Genomic DNA, 14,833 nt, shown 5'->3' on the forward strand with positions numbered 1-14,833 from the left:
CGATCAGAAGGAAGTCTAAGTTCGGGAGGTTCCTCATCAGGAATCAAAACATCTTTTATTTCGTCGAAGAATATCATGTTTAGTTTAAGATTCGGTCACATGTGAAAGAAAAGCTTTTCTGGTTACGACCAAAGTAGATATTAAGGCCACCAAAAAGTACTGGTTCCGCATCTTTCAATTTTCATCTAGTAGTTACAAGCGAACCATTATCGCATTCGTGTGAACCAGTACCGAACCACCAAATACTGTTCTGTGGATAATTTTGCAGTAACCGAATAAACCAAAATTTGTTTAACGATCAGAAAGCGTCTGCTTTTACTTACCTTCGACGAGTAAGATCTGAGCACTTGTCCCGGCAGCTGGACAAGCAACAACCAGCTCAAGACAATAGCTGCCTGGCGCCCATTTTTTAAAAATCCGAACCCACGCCCTCTGCCCCGAAAAACCCCCTGGGAGCCCGGAGCTGTCACTGGCCAACTTTTGGTCACACAAATTTTGACGCCCAGAACGTGGGGCTCGATTTTTTGGAGCAACCACAAATTTTTGTTTATCGTTCATCTTCATTGAGGCTCAGTCACTTTTTTCAATCGGAGCAAAGGGAGTTGGTAAAGGTTTATTGAAAGTTGAATTTTTTGGTTGTGTGTTAATGAGAAGCGGAAATTTAGCGGCGAATTCATTGTTTGAGTAGCGGTCTTATCTTGTACCCTCGACGACAAAAACCTTTTCTCGGAATCGACTATCGTGTTGCGCGCTGTTTTTTGGTAGTGTTTTGACCGGCGTTTTTATTGCGTTACCGACCCGTGGAATCGCGGTGAGTCTTCGTCAAAATGGACGAACAATTCAAGGTCAAGCATTTACTAGCTGACGAGCTGACGTATGAATTGCGTATACGCGGCATCACGACTAGCCGAAACCAGGACGATAAGAGGAAACTGTTAGCGAGAGCTCTGTCCAAAGAACTAGGTCGACCGGACGAATACTTTCTGTCACTTCATGACGCAGAGTATGATCACGACACCGAGGTCCAGGCCATTGAGGACACCCTTGAGAGCATACGCACGATTTTGACAGAATTTGAAGGAACGGCGGAAGACATGATCTTCAAACGGTTGAAGACCCGTCTAACGCACCTTTCATTTCGCATTCGGCGAATGAGACGCGAGCGAGATGCGGAGTATAGAAATGAGGCGTACGCGACATGTTTGTTGCTCGAAGCTGATCTTCACGACAAGGCAGCAGAAGCGAGCCCGGTTACGGTGGAAGCGCCACCAGTCGTCGCGACTACTCCCATTTACGTGCACCCTCACGCGAGATCTCCGGAACCGAAACTAGTGCCAATTCACACCTGGGGCGTATCTTTCAACGGGGAGGAAAATGGAATGACGGTGAACCAGTTCTTGGAACGGGTAGAGGAACTGTCGGTAGCGCGAAACGCAACCAACAGGGACCTTTTTAACGCGGCCATTGATCTCTTTAGCGGCAAAGCGCTGATTTGGTATCGTTCTGTTCGGAGCAGATTGAGCGATTGGGACGAAGTGGTTCAGTTGTTGAAACAGGAATTTCTTCCACCGGATTTCGATGAATTGTTGTGGGACGAAATCAAGGGCAGGCTTCAGGGCAAAAGCGAGTCGATAACCATTTACGTTGCGGTTATGGAGACGCTTTTTGCTAGACTTAGTCGACCACCGGCGGAGATAACCAAGGTAAAGACGATTCGGAGGAATTTGCTTCCATGTTACCTTAACCAGCTTAGCATCACCGAAGTTGTCACCGTACCGGAGTTGATTAAGTTGTGCAAAAAAGTGGAGGAGTTATCGGCTTTGCGGCAGAAACATCGCGCTGCACCCAAGTCATCTTGCGTGTTGGAGCCAGAGTTGGCATATGTTCGGGCGAGCGAACCCGCGAAAGCGAGTCCACGCGCCATCGTCGTGAAGGAACCCTCAGGCAATTCAGCCAGACGGAGTGAACCCGCGAGTTCGTCCTCCAGGTCGTTCAAGTGCTGGAATTGTCAACAGCCGAATCATTCGTTCATGAACTGTCGACTGAAAAGAAAGCAGTTTTGCTACCGTTGTGGGGAGCCAGACGTCACCTTGGCGACCTGCAAAAAGTGTAATCCGTCGGGAAACGCGCAGTAGGGACGCGGCAGACTTGCGGCCGTGCTACGTTCCTAAAACATCCCAAGGCCGATGTAAACGCATCGATCATCGCGAAACGTACGGACACCCAGTGGAACGCTTGGTTAGACGAAGTCAAAGAGTTTTGCAAGCCTTCTCGGGCAAATTCCGCTTCCATTTTCGTCAGCAAAACCAATGACAATAGGCCATTTATCAGACTGCGTCTAAACAATAAGGAAACTGAAGGACTCGTGGATTCCGGTTCGAATTGCACTATAGTTGGTGGAAAAGGAGCCGATTTAATTCATTTTCGCGCAGGTGGAAAAACTTTCCCATCTCGGCTAAAAACCATCAGAACTGCCGACGGAAAACAACATCCGGTAACCAAAGCTATCGAACTAGAAGCAGTGTTAGACTCGTCGAGACGGCGAATTCGTGTCTACTACGTGCCAGATCTTCAGCATAGCGTCATATTAGGGTGCGACTTTTGTAGATTATTCGGACTCAAGATAGATTTCGCGGGTCACAAAATTGAAGTAGCGTCGGATATCGTAAGAGTACCAGAATGTGACGCGGTGACGGAGTGTGGCGCGGATCGGCATGAGATCACCGAGATCATCCGGAAAAATTTAGATTTGTTGAGCAACGACGGAAAGTTAGGGAGGACACACAAAATGACAGTCACAATCGACACGGGAGAAGCATTGCCGATCAAACAACGTCCGTATTGGTGGTCTCCGTACATGCTTGCGGAAGTCAACAAAGAAATTGACCGCATGCTCGAGAACAATGTCATATCGCCTTCTGACAGTCCGTGGTCTTCTCCAATTTTGTTAGTAAAGAAATCTTCCGGTGAATACCGACTTTGCTTTGACGGTCGCAGGCTCAATGCCGTGACAAAACGTGACAGTTACCCATTACCGCGTGTCGACAGGATTCTCAGTATGTTGCGAGGAGCAAAGTACATCAGTTCGATCGATCTCAAGAACGCTTTTTGGCAAATCCCGTTAGATTCAGAGTCTAGACCGAAGACAGCTTTTGCGATTCCCGGCAGAGGTCTTTTTCATTTTAACGTATTACCGTTCGGACTGACAAACGCAGCCCAGAGGCAGCAGTGTCTCATGGACAGAATTTTCGGACCTGAACTAGAACCTCACGTCTTTGTTTACCTGGACGATCTAATCATTATCGCCCCGACATTCGAGAAACACGTACAAGTTTTGAGGGAGGTGATACGACGTCTTCGAGACGCGAAACTCACCGTGAATGCGAAAAAGTGTCAACTTTTCCGCTCAAGTTTGAAATATTTGGGTTTCACTGTCGATGAACATGGTCTAGGTACCGATCCAGACAAAGTAGCGGCCATGGTGAGCTATCCAGTCCCGAAGACTAGTACCGAAATCAAACGTTTCGTAGGCATGTGTTCTTGGTATAGGCGTTTCATCCCTCATTTTTCGACCCTCATGTCCCCGATAAACGCGTTACTTACCGGAAAGCGAAAGCGACAGAAAACGGAGTGGACTCCTGAAGCTCAGGAAGCTTTTCAGAAAATCAAGGATGCACTTGTTTCAGCACCCGTATTGTCAAGTCCTGATTTCTCGAAACCTTTCGTGATCCAAACTGACGCTTCAAACACCGGTCTAGGAGCAGTTTTAACGCAAGATTTAGACGGAGATGAGAGAGTGATCGCGTACGCCAGCCGTTCGCTAACAAAAGCCGAGCGAAATTATAGCGTTACGGAACGAGAATGTTTAGCCGTTTTGTTCGCGTTGGAAAAGTTCAGACCTTACGTTGAGGGCACCCATTTCACGATCGTGACGGACCATTATTCATTGCTCTGGTTAAACCGAATGAAGGACCCAGCAGGCAAGTTAGCGCGATGGAGTGTCAAGCTCAATCAATTTTCATTCGATTTGGTCCATCGTAAGGGCAAGCTCAATGTAGTACCGGACGCACTATCGAGACTACCTGCAGAAATTGCTGCGGTAGACATTGACAGCTTTCTCGGCGTGAACTTGAATGATTTGGACGAGTCGTACACGCGACTTCGCGACAACATAATCGCCAATCCTCAAAGAAATCCATCATGGAAAGTCGAGAACGGTCTCGTGTATCGATTCGTACCGAACAAAATTGTACTACCCGGCAACGTCCCGGAGTGGAAGCTTTTAGTACCGCGAAATCAAAGAACAAAAATTTTAGAATCATGTCATGATGCACCGACATCAGCTCATTTCGGGTACTACAAGACACTTTCAAGGTTATCCATCAATCACTTTTGGCCGAAAATGCGTCGTTCCGTCATTCGTTACGTTCGAAACTGCAAGGTTTGCAATGAGCAAAAAGCACCGAACACCGCTCGCGCAGGGCTTATGGGAAAAGAAAAAAAGGTTCAGTTTCCGTGGCAAATGATTTCCGTTGATTTGATTGGTCCATTACCGACGTCCACGAAAGGATATTCGTATCTCTTAGTGATCGTAGATTGGTTCACGAAGTACGTTGTACTATTTCCGTTACGAAAAGCTACGAGCTCAAAAGTTACAGAATGTATCGAGAACGGAATTTTTCTTGTGTATGGTGTACCGCAATTCATTTTGGTCGACAACGGCAAGCAGTTTGTCGGAAACGAATTTGTAAAGACTTGCGAGAACTACAAAGTTCAAAAGATCTGGTTCACAGCCAAGTATCACCCTCAGAGCAACCCTGTGGAGCGATACAACCGCACAGTTGGCACTGCCATACGAAGTTACGTCAAAGGCGCTCACAAAAAGTGGGATGCCGAGGTGGCAAAGATCGGGTACGCGATTCGCACAGCGGTCAACGAAGTAACCGGATTCAGTCCAGCATTTCTCAATTTTGGTAGGGTAGTACCCTGTACCGGTGAATTTTACGGCAAAGTAGCGGAAAATCCGGAAACCTTGACGACAGCTGATCGCGAAGATCACGCGAAAAATTTAGAACACCTCAAGACCATCTTGCAGGATGTAACCCAGCACCTTCACAAAGCGCACGAACGCAACGAACGCTCGTACAATCTTCGGAAGCGCGACGCTGAATTTTTTGTAGGCGACAAAGTTTGGAAACGCAACAAAGTACTTTCCAGCGCTGCGAAAGACTTTGCGCAAAAATTAGCGCCACGCTACGTGCTGTGCACGATAACGAGAAAACTATCGAAACTCGCGTACGCTCTCGAAGATGAGAACCGCGCAGATCTAGGTGTTTGGCACATGAAAGATTTGAAAGAATTCAGAGGATCTCTGGCAGAAGCCGAAGAACCGTAGCGAGCTTTGCATTTCACTTTTTCGTACCGTTCAATTTTTCGATTAATTCTTTTGTCCTCCTTTGGAATGTTGACGACAGTAAAATTTTACCGTGGAGTTTGTTCAGGAAAAGTTTATTTAAGAACCCCAAATTATGACATTTAACCGGACTTGACTTACATCATACCGCAGTACTCAAGTACTAATTGACATTGAGATTCAGTTTTCAATCGTTTGATACGCGCAGATATCGACAAGCCATTTTCGTGGCGAAACCAAAACTTTTCCAGTGATCAAATTTTGACGTTTTTTTTTGTGAAGACTTCATCTTCGTTTTTTTGTAAAAAGTAAAAGGCAACTGAGTTACCTTTTCCTTTTTCTTTTTGAGGAGGGGGGTAGTGTAGCGTTACGAAACGCCACAATGGCGATTGGCCGGAGTAGGAGGCCACGAGGTCCTACTTATGCTCGCGGGGCTAATAGATCGCAGTTCGAAGACCCGGAACTAGCAGTTAACGCACGGCATTTGGCAGCGCGACGCGCCCACCCTGCCTTCAAGTTTTTTTACGTCGCTCATTCCGGAAGCGGAAAGTTTCAATTTAGAGTCATTTGTGCCAGCCACCACGGGGGGGCTGGAAGAACACATGTTACCCCCGCAAATGTCAGGCTGAGGTGGCCTCACGCCTCTAGGTTGGCGAGCTGCAACCTATCTTTCAGAACCCCACTTTCACTTTCTCTTTCTCTTCACTTTCTCTTCTTCTCTTCTCAGCGATAGGTGACCGTACGGCAATGTTGGGTCCCTTTTCCTCTTTAGTAACTTGCCGGAAAGTCATCTCCTTCTTTTCAACCCCATCTTTCTTCCTGTCCTTTTTTTGACCTGCGAGTTACGGCAATTAACATCAGGATAGACGTGCACGACTTACCGACACAATACCGTCCAAAATCTGAATTCTCCCGCTCGGTATAATTTCGAGGTAAACAAACCGACGCCATGACGGTCCACCTGTCATGACACGCGCACGTGTAGTACCACCGGAAATGCACATTTTTGATTGCGCAGTACCACGCAAGCGTAGCCCGCCTTATAGCACAACTGAATAAGGTCGAGAATCGCGCGCGTGACGATTTTCGCGATTTATGGGACTGCGGTACCGAGATTAAAAATGCGGAAGTCGGACACTTCGTCGAGAGCCGTCGAAGCGACGCCAGCGAAGCGCCTTTTAGAGTTCGTGGTCGAGTGACCCCTCGCACTATAGAGGTAATTATCGTTCAATTTTGAATTCATTTCACTAAGACCATGTATTAGGGGTGGTTCGATCCAGTTTAGAGTCAATCCCGTTTGGATGAATTGATCCAGTACCGTATCGCAACTTTAGAGTACCGAAAATTTTTGAGTAAAGGAGTGCCGGAAGGACTTCGATTTAGCGCCAAGAACCCCCTTTTTCGCTGAAAGGTAATTACCGAATCTTCCGATTTTCACAACACTAACGACAATTCGTTAGGGATCGTTCGCAGGGCGATTCGTAGCCAGATCGTTCGCAGGGCGATTCGTAGCCAGATCGTTCGCAGAGGCGACCATTTTGGAGAACATCGTTCGCAGAGGCGATCGTTTATTTTGAGCACCGTATCGCCAAGGTCACACCGCAAGTCAAAAGGACGCTATTCGAGGAGACAACAGACCCGTCATAAAGCTAAGTCGCCATAATTTTTTTACCGCGGCATTGCAAAATTTAGGAACGCCTCGAATTTCTCGCTTCTCGCTTTCATAATTTTTGTATGTTCACTAAATTTTTTTGAAACTTTGCAAATGTTTAGAATTTTTTTGTAAGAACCTTTTCATTCAATCTCCAGTGTCAACTTAAAGAAATTTCAGTCAAATTTAACGTTTCGGAACTTCACCGATTTAAACTTTCCTATCAGGATCAATTTTAACTTTTTGTCAAGGTGACACCCCAATCTTGACCTTGGGTTTCATTAAGTTTACATTTAATAATTAGCTCGATCAGAAGGAAGTCTAAGTTCGGGAGGTTCCTCATCAGGAATCAAAACATCTTTTATTTCGTCGAAGAATATCATGTTTAGTTTAAGATTCGGTCACATGTGAAAGAAAAGCTTTTCTGGTTACGACCAAAGTAGATATTAAGGCCACCAAAAAGTACTGGTTCCGCATCTTTCAATTTTCATCTAGTAGTTACAAGCGAACCATTATCGCATTCGTGTGAACCAGTACCGAACCACCAAATACTGTTCTGTGGATAATTTTGCAGTAACCGAATAAACCAAAATTTGTTTAACGATCAGAAAGCGTCTGCTTTTACTTACCTTCGACGAGTAAGATCTGAGCACTTGTCCCGGCAGCTGGACAAGCAACAACCAGCTCAAGACAATAGCTGCCTGGCGCCCATTTTTTAAAAATCCGAACCCACGCCCTCTGCCCCGAAAAACCCCCTGGGAGCCCGGAGCTGTCACTGGCCAACTTTTGGTCACAACTCAGTTGGAAGGAACTGCATGTTTAGCAATAATTTGTCCGTTTCTTTGAGCGGTGCTATTATTATTACACCGTCCTCATGTGAGGTTAAGACAGAAACTAGGCAATACAAGACTTACTGCGAATGGAGTACAACTAAATATAATAGATATTTATACACCAAGTGACTTAAACCATTGTTTATTCGCGAGAAAAACAATTTAGGCCACGAGCGCAAATGCGGGAGACAGATCCTCACGCTACGATGGTGTACCCTTTAGTGGGAACAAATCTATTATAATAATTATTAAAAAGATTGTTTATTTCATTGCTGTAGGTCAAAGTAATGAGGTCACTGATCTAGAGTAAATTCTAAATACGAGTTTATCCACTTTTGGAAAATTTAAAACCGTCGGGTTCAACATTTGCACTACTACTCTTCAGAATGATTCAAACAAATGAATTGAAGGCACTTGCAACTGCCCAGAATAAGGCTGAAATACGCCTCAAATTACTGTATTAACTGTAAGCTCATTCAATACTAGTATCAGAGAAAAGAAAATTCCGCGGTGCGGGAATTCTTTTGAAGGAACAGTTCCCCGCTACTTACCATCGGAATTTCAGAGTCATTTTCAAATGAGTCTTGAAGCATTCAATGCTTTGTGCAGGTTTGTTTATCCTAAAATTAAAACAAGTTCCAAATGAAAGCCGACCATTTGCAAATCCGGAAAAAAAGCTGTTGGCAGCTGTCTGGTTGTTGGCCACACAGAATCCATACAGGTTTGTATAAAACCAATGAATTATATTTATGAGAGTATTAACAAATCTATTGGGAAAAACTTAACATCGCTAAATCATCTATAAGTGATGGTTTCATTCTAATTATAAGGATATTGACAGACTTGGCTGCGATAGTAATAAAGGGACCATCACAGGAAAATGTTGCTTGAATAACGCACACATTTCAAGCTATTGGGGGTATTGACAGGGTAGTTGGTACAGTGGATGTAACACATGAATCAATTAAGGAACTAGAAGAGAATCATCATGTGTATGTTACCCGAAAGGATATTGCGGAGCCCTCTGTAAAACTGATAGATGCATTTTGTGCCTAACCGGTTCTATGAGTGACAAGAAATTTTCGAAATTCTGACATACAGAGTGGCGGAACTAGCTGAAATTCGGTGCACTGTTACTTATCAAAACTGAGCGAAGACGATTTTGACCGCAGAATCGAATTTTGTGAAACAATGATGCATGGCATCGCTTTATACAACCGGGCTTAAGTCGATCAATGAAAATATTATTATCTGTTTTTCTTATACCAAAGAACCACAACCTGTTAATATAGGTTTGGAATAAAAAAATTTTACTAAATTTTAAACTTTTAAACTTGGGTGATCTCTATTTTTTAAGAAACTACTTATCTATTTAAAATTTATTCGTTTTTGCAAATCAGGTCTCTCGTTCTACACTTTAAAAAATATTAAATGTTAATTATCGCGGTGAAGTACTTGAATTTTGTATAAAAGCAAGGGCGGAAGAAAAAAATTGGCAGCCTTCGAAAACCGTTTCTTTAGAGAAGAACTTTGTCGTAAAACCTTTAGGTTCAAAAAAACTGAAACTTACTTTAATCTGAACCATCCTTTACAATTTCCGAAAGAAGAACTCGAGTCTAACGGTTCTAGAAGCACATTATTAAAATTAAAAAATCAATGGGTTTCAAGTATAAATTAGAAATCACCGTAAAATTTTAATAGAGGTCATTTATCACTGCACAAAGAATTAAACTTTTAAATCAACATCATAAAGAAAAGGACCCAAACATAAATAAAATTCATTTACTTAGATGAGACATGGATATATCAACATTGTTCAGTAAGAAAGATGTGAACGACAACATGTCAACAAACTTTTGTAATGGACAGACCAAACCCTGACGCTGGAGAGACTAATCCTGCAGCACCATCTTTTGTAATGAACAGACCAAACTCAGACACTGGAGAAAACAATCCTGCAGCTAACAATGAAATACTGCCGCTTCTATCACAAGACGGACCACACCCTGACGCTAGAGAGAACAATCCTGGACCTAACGATGAAATACCGCCACTTTCAGCTTCCTTATTGGGCGAATCTTCAATTCCAAATCCCAGCAATGTTCAGCCAACTGCATAATCCTCAGCCACGCCACTTGTTTTTTCGTCTTAAATTCTTCGGCCTTTTCCGAAGGCTCCCCAAAGAAAAACAAGATGTTCCAGAACCAAAAAGTCGACCATTTATATCGACACGCCTGAAAAAGAGGCAATCAGGCAAGAAAATGAAGAAAAAGAAAACCGGTTGAAGGCTCAGTGGGTGAAGAAAAATTTTACTGAACCAAAAGAAAAAAACAAAGGAAAAGGAAAAACAAAGCAAAGAAAAGGAAGACATCACACCACCGTCATCGGATGAAAGAGAGTATTTCTGTCTGGTTTGGGTAAGCGCAATTTTTGAAAATAGGGCTGGCGAAAAATGGATCAAATGCTAAGGAAAATGTGAAGTCTGGACATAGTTCGTGATTGCATGAGTCGCAATAAATTTAGAAGCATAAAAAGAAACTTGCAGTTTGCAAAGTTCGAGTCATCAACACATCCATAAGATGTGCAAAATGTAGTACAAAAGCAGCAAATTCGAACAGAATTGATGTGTTTTGTTTGCAATGTACCTCTCTGTTTAACAAAATCTAAATCTTGTTTCCGAGACTTTCATTCTAAGGTAAAATATTCAAATTTAATTTAGGTTCAAAGTGAAGTTAATTGTTGTCTTGCAGTCATAATGGTACAAAGCATGTACCAACCAAGGAGGTCCTGAGCTTTCAGAAGATGACTTTTTCGTACAATCGTGTTGTTATAGCTAGTTACCATTGTTGTTGACACACTCTGAAAGTTGAACTTACAGTCCTAAGGCTGTAAGTAAATAACGGCACCGATACCTACGGAGGTAAGTCATTAAACGACATTAATGACATTAAAGTCTTCAAAATATTCCTGTCAAAAAAATTACTTCAAAGCCAATTCTTTTCGTATAAGCGATTGTGCTATACTTACTAACATTATATCCCAGTATACTATTTCATAGTTAAATATAATGTTCTTTTTTTAATAAAATACTTACTTTCTTGATTCAAAATATTTTATATCTTCGTCCAGCACGTGTAAAAAGTTTCGAATTTTTTGTGCCGGAGAGTTACAGGTATTCACGAAAAGAGAAAACAAAGCCTACATTGATCATGGTCAATCTAAAATCATAAAAATGTATAATGCAAGTAAGGGTGGAGTTGACCTTTCTGATCAAAATATGTATTAGTTTCGTGAGAATGTCAATAAGAGGAAAAAATAGTATTTCATCAATACTTCTTTACTGTTTACCGCCCAATGCGGTATGCATATAGTCCAACCGTGTGACGCCTCCATCTTCAAACCTCTTAAAACTGCCTGGAAGCAGGTGGTTCAAAGTCATAAACAAACAACCAACAAATACATAACAAAAGCTACTTTTGCTCCTCTATTCCAAAAAACTTTCGATCAAGCAATGAATGAATATATAATCAGGAATGACTTTAGATGTTGCGGATTATATCCACTAGATGCGGATGCGGTAAACTACCAAAAAAGGTATCATTAGGCATTTTCCGGTAAAATTGTTTTGAAAAATTTAATAATGGTGATAGCGACAGTGACGAAGAAGAACAAAGGTTAGCAAAAATACCATTTACTATTCAGGAAATGTCGGAGAGAAATCTATTCCAGAAAACACGCCGTCGTGTTTTCAATTATGTGCTGGAAGTTATAACACCAAGTTTGGAAAGAAATACAAGGTGAAGACGTTACGAGCATCTCACACCAATGCATAAATTATACCGGGTGTAGAATTGGTTTACGAGACATAGGATTTTACATGTAAAAATAAGGAGATCCAATTATTGGCTCCCCTAATAATTTTATGGCAAAATGGTTAAAATGAAAGTTAGAGAGAATTAAAAGTACTGTCTAATTTCACTCTTTATTTTTTTCTAACATCTTGTGGTACTGAAAGAAAAGCAAGAAAGGAGTTAAGACAAAAATACTAAAAAGCAGTACTAGCAATGAAATTTTACTTCTAAAATTATTTGTCGGGTGGTTTTACTATTATGTAATTTTCTTTTGATCTGCCCTTCAAATGAACTCGTACAGGACTACAGGACGAATGAAAAGGTATCTTCCATTAAATGTTCCAATTCTTCGAATTGTTTCTATGGCTGAAATTGGTCGGTCTGGGAAACCTGAAGCAAATGTTGCTTGGAAATTTCTTAAAGAAGATCCTCCATAATACCATTTAAAGAAAGTATTAGAAATTCATGCCTAGAAGTACTTTTTAGTCAACTCTTTTCTTGCCTTTCTTTCAATACCACAAGATGTTAGAATAAAACTAAGACTGAAATTAGACAGTAATTTTAATTCTCTCTAACTTTCATTTTAACTATTTTGCCATAAAATTGTTAAGGGAGCCAATAATTGAAACTCTTTATTTTTGCATGTAAAATCCTATGTCTCGTAAACCAATTCTACACCCGGTATGTTGCAGTTTTATGCAGTTTTATGCTTCGGGTGGATTTCAGTGGTTAGTTGAAGGCAGTTCAAGAATTTCACGATCAGCTGTTTCAAACGCGATCAGTAAAGTGATTAGCGCTCCAGTAGCCGTTTCGCAGCAGTTTATTCGTTTCCCAAATGCCAGAGAATTCACCGAAGTCAAACAGGCATTTTAACAACTAGGGTTGACCCAGCATGGAGTTGGATTTCCAAATGTACTGGGAGTAATTGATTGTACACATTGTCGAGTGCAAGCACCCATTAATGCCCCGGAACAATATCTTAACAGGCATCTCTACTATTCCATCAATGTTCAATTAATTGCGGGACCAGATTTGAAAATTTACAATGCTTTTGTCGAGTTCCCAGGCTCAAATCATCATTCATACATCTGGCGAAATTCAGCTGTACGGAATGCATTTGAAGAGGGTGGTACTTTTCCTGAAGGTTGGTTAGTTGCGGACTCCGGGTACCCCCAGTAACCGTGGATTATGACACCAGTGGCAAATGTAACATCACCGGCTGAACATTTGTACAATTCTGTTCATATTTCGACCAGAAACCCAATTGAAAGAACAAATGGTGTTTTAAAGAGTCGTTGGCGTGTTCTAGACCGTCCACTTGCTTATGAACCCCGTAAGGTCTGTCAAATAATTACTGCTTGTTGTGAGCTGCATAATATTTGCATTCAGTACAATTTAGATGTGAAAGAGTTCGAAGATCATCCTCTCCCTGACGACTTACAACCTTGCCACGGGGCCAGCCCGGGGAATTATATGGACATTCGTAGAGATCTCATTGCAAGACATTTCACTCGATAATTTAGGTTTCTTGATGTGTTGTATCTTTTCAATTTTTTTTTTTTCAGATACATATTCATTTGCATAAAGTAAAAGCTGTTGTACAAAAAAAAACCCTAATGTTTTGCATCGCTAACTTGAAATTGGGCCATTAGTGCGCATAAGTGGAAAGCGTTGCTTTCCTTTTTTCTAAGATAAGACTGTTTCGGACCCCTGCCGTTTCAACCATAAAAGTGGTAACACGTATCATTCTGTATCTCTACCGTCAATAGATCTTTTCTTTGTTCTAAATAAACTGATAAACACAACTGATAAAACCTTCGACGCTGACTCTGATTTTATCATTCGCTTTATCTTTCAAACTGTGCAGAACAAGATACGACCCCAATAAAGTTCTGCACCAGACTCGAAGTGGAAGGATAACGTGCGGATATTGGGGATATATTGCAGCTGCAGGACCAGGCGAACTGGGGGAAGTGAGTCCGCGAATGAATGCCGTGGAATATGTTCAAGTGTTGGATCACCTCACACTTGTTTGCAAATGACGTATGGTGAAGATTTCCCTGACGAGATTTGGATGGTCCAAGATAATAGTTCGGTCCATACCAGTAGACTTGTCATGGAATGGTTCGAGGAAAATCCCACCTACAAGTTAATTCCATGGCCATCAAAATCACCAGATTTGAATCCCATCGAGAATATGTGGGGAATATCTACAAGAGAATGGGAAGATATTGAAGAAGGGATAAATATACGGACTCGAGCAGGTTTAGATCGACATTTAAGAAATATCTGGGAAAGACAACGAGGAAGAAACACATGTCAGAATCTAATCAATTCAATGCCCAAACGACTAAGAGAAGTAATTGATAATGATGGTTGGTGGACGAAATATTGAATATCCTGTCAAAATGCAAATTTTCTTATTATGTAACTACATTGTATTTATTTAGGTTGTAATAATTGGGTAGTGATAATAATTACATTTTGTTTCTCAATAAAATTCTTTTAATTATTAACATTGAAGAGTATTTGATTTTGATGAAACTACCTACATTAAATTATCTTTCGTCTAATTGTAAATTCAACCATTCCTTTTGTGCGATTTTTACGCAGCATTCGTATGAAAAGCGAAATACTTTATGTTTCGTAACATCAGAAAGAAAATAATATAACACTAGAGTAACAGAAGTTCGTCGTCAAATTTCAGTGTAAATTTTAAAAATTACTTTCTCATTGTATGAATCATAAACTCGACAGTTACCCCTCACACAACTGTTTTACCTGGAGCCTAGCCTCTACGCAGGCATCTGATGGTCGAAGCGGTTCTGGTGATGTCTCGGTACAGGATCCGTAAAATGTATAATTAGTTGCAGGCACCCTTACGGACAACCGGACAAAACATATTTGGCTCATTTGGCTGGCTTACTGTACAATGAAGAGACCAAACCAACGAAGACGCGTAAAATCTTAACGGAAATCACAGTTCATTTGGAGACGCTGGAGGTGACAGCACTAATCGATTCCGGAAGTGAGCTCAGTTGTGTGTCGGAGGAAACGTGGACCAGGATATTGGCAGTGGGGCTGA

At 41.8% G+C, this 14,833-nt stretch overlaps 1 long non-coding RNA gene and 1 pseudogene across 1 annotated transcript in view; one reads left to right on the forward strand and one right to left on the reverse strand.

Moving 5' to 3' along the window:
* Nucleotides 1-14,833, reverse strand: part of LOC138128732 (uncharacterized) — a 76,316-nt gene that overhangs the window by 44,149 nt on the left and 17,334 nt on the right. The gene's annotated exons all lie outside the window — the stretch shown is intronic.
* Nucleotides 12,371-13,339, forward strand: LOC138128728 (putative nuclease HARBI1; annotated as a pseudogene).

This window comes from Tenebrio molitor, chromosome 4 (genome assembly GCF_963966145.1).
Source record: "Tenebrio molitor chromosome 4, icTenMoli1.1, whole genome shotgun sequence".
In the NCBI taxonomy this organism is placed as follows: domain Eukaryota; kingdom Metazoa; phylum Arthropoda; class Insecta; order Coleoptera; family Tenebrionidae; genus Tenebrio; species Tenebrio molitor.